The sequence below is a fragment of the Carcharhinus amblyrhynchos genome, unplaced genomic scaffold (genome assembly GCF_965287045.1).
Source record: "Carcharhinus amblyrhynchos unplaced genomic scaffold, sCarAmb.v2.hapA scaffold_814, whole genome shotgun sequence".
In the NCBI taxonomy this organism is placed as follows: domain Eukaryota; kingdom Metazoa; phylum Chordata; class Chondrichthyes; order Carcharhiniformes; family Carcharhinidae; genus Carcharhinus; species Carcharhinus amblyrhynchos.
In genome coordinates, this window is record NW_027650554.1 from 1 (window position 1) to 2,500 (window position 2,500).

General features: G+C 56.8%; 1 long non-coding RNA gene across 1 annotated transcript in view; it reads left to right on the forward strand.

Annotated features, from left to right (window-relative positions):
- Nucleotides 1–641: 641 nt before the first annotated feature.
- The window catches only part of LOC145340165 (uncharacterized), a 3,604-nt gene continuing 1,745 nt past the window's right edge, over nucleotides 642–2,500 (forward strand). The window contains exon 1 of the long non-coding RNA XR_013886214.1: nucleotides 642–877. This is a non-coding gene — a long non-coding RNA (uncharacterized LOC145340165). The remainder of the gene's footprint in view (nucleotides 878–2,500) is intronic.

Genomic DNA, 2,500 nt, shown 5'->3' on the forward strand with positions numbered 1-2,500 from the left:
TGTCAGAGGGTCAGTGCTGAGGGAGTGCCGCACTGTCAGAGGGTCAGTGCTGAGGGAGTGCCGCACTGTCAGAGGGTCAGTGCTGAGGGAGTGCCGCACTGTCAGAGGGTCAGTACTGAGGGAGTGCCGCACTGTCAGAGGGTCAGTGCTGAGGGAGTGCCGCACTGTCAGAGGGTCAGTGCTGAGGGAGTGCCGCACTGTCAGAGGGTCAGTACTGAGGGAGTGCCGCACTGTCAGAGGGTCAGTGCTGAGGGAGTGCCGCACTGTCAGAGGGTCAGTACTGAGGGAGTGCCGCACTGTCAGAGGGTCAGTACTGAGGGAGTGCCGCACTGTCAGAGGGTCAGTGCTGAGGGAGTGCCGCACTGTCAGAGGGTCAGTACTGAGGGAGTGCCGCACTGTCAGAGGGTCAGTACTGAGAAAGAGATAGAGGAAAAGTGAAAGAAAGAGAGATAGAGAGGAAGACTGATAGAGAGATGAAGAATCTGTGAAAGTATTGAGAGATAGACAGAATCGCATGGAGAGAGAGAGGGATCCAGAGATACGGGAAGAGTGAGAGAGAGAGAGAGAAAGTGGGAAGAGATGGAAACACGGACAGTGACAGAGCTGAGTGGGAAGCAGACACAGAGAGAGGAATAGAGAGGGAGACAGATCGAGGATAGGGGGACAGGAGTACAGAAACTGACCAATGTTTCTCTCTCCCAGAGAAAGCGTCAGCAGCATATTCCAAATCCGTCTACAATCCCAATGGATACAGGACCTTTGTGGCAGAATACACCAGCTGGAAGGATCGTCTCCGAACTTTCTATGATCGGATGAGGGGAGCGTTCCGGGAATTCTTCAGTGATTTAAACTTCTCAAACTTTGTAGACAAGCTCCGGTGAGTGAACCCCACTGTGTCCCGGGACAGCATGTATCCCGGTGACACTGTCCTCTCACCCCACCCCACTCCCCCATCCCAAACCCCCCCCTCTATAACCCCACTGTGTCCCGGGACAGCATGTATCCCGGTGACACTGTCCTCTCACCCCACCCCACTCCCCCATCCCAAACCCCCCCCTCTATAACCCCACTGTGTCCCGGGACAGCATGTATCCCGGTGACACTGTCCTCTCACCCCACCCCACTCCCCCATCCCAAACCCCCCCTCTATAACCCCACTGTGTCCCGGGACAGCATGTATCCCGGTGACACTGTCCTCTCACCCCACCCCACTCCCCCATCCCAAACCCCCCCCTCTATAACCCCACTGTGTCCCGGGACAGCATGTATCCCGGTGACACTGTCCTCTCACCCCACCCCACTCCCCCATCCCAAACCCCCCCTCTATAACCCCACTGTGTCCCGGGACAGCATGTATCCCGGTGACACTGTCCTCTCACCCCACCCCACTCCCCCATCCCAAACCCCCCCTCTATAACCCCACTGTGTCCCGGGACAGCATGTATCCCGGTGACACTGTCCTCTCACCCCACCCCACTCCCCCATCCCAAACCCCCCCTCTATAACCCCACTGTGTCCCGGGACAGCATGTATCCCGGTGACACTGTCCTCTCACCCCACCCCACTCCCCCATCCCAAACCCCCCCCTCTATAACCCCACTGTGTCCCGGGACAGCATGTATCCCGGTGACACTGTCCTCTCACCCCACCCCACTCCCCCATCCCAAACCCCCCCCTCTATAACCCCACTGTGTCCCGGGACAGCATGTATCCCGGTGACACTGTCCTCTCACCCCACCCCACTCCCCCATCCCAAACCCCCCCCTCTATAACCCCACTGTGTCCCGGCACAGCATGTATCCCGGTGACACTGTCCTCTCACCCCACCCCACTCCCCCATCCCAAACCCCCCCCTCTATAACCCCACTGTGTCCCGGGACAGCATGTATCCCGGTGACACTGTCCTCTCACCCCACCCCACTCCCCCATCCCAAACCCCCCCCTCTATAACCCCACTGTGTCCCGGGACAGCATGTATCCCGGTGACACTGTCCTCTCACCCCACCCCACTCCCCCATCCCAAACCCCCCCTCTATAAATCACCCCTCTCTAATCACTGTCTCACTCTCCCTTTCTCTTTCTCTCTTACACACTCTTTCTTTCTCTCTCTTTCTTACTCTTTCTCTCTCTCTCTCTCTCTCTCTCTGGGGGTGATTTTACCATTTTTATTCTAAGTGCTGGGGAAACTTGAAACTGTGAAGTTTTCAAATCCATATTCCGGTCTCCATATCCCTCAGTTAGACCACACTGGGAGCACTGTGCACAGTTCCAGTCTCCATATCCCTCAGTTAGACCACACTGGGAGCACTGTGCACAGTTCCGGTCTCCACATCCCTCGGTTAGACCCCACAGAGCACTGGGCACAGTTCCAGTCTTTGGGAGAACTGCGCACTGTTCCGGTCTCCATATCCCTCAGTTAGACCACACTGGAAGCAGTGTGCACAGTTCCGGTGTCCATATACTTCAGTTAGACCACATATGGCACACTATGCACGGTTCT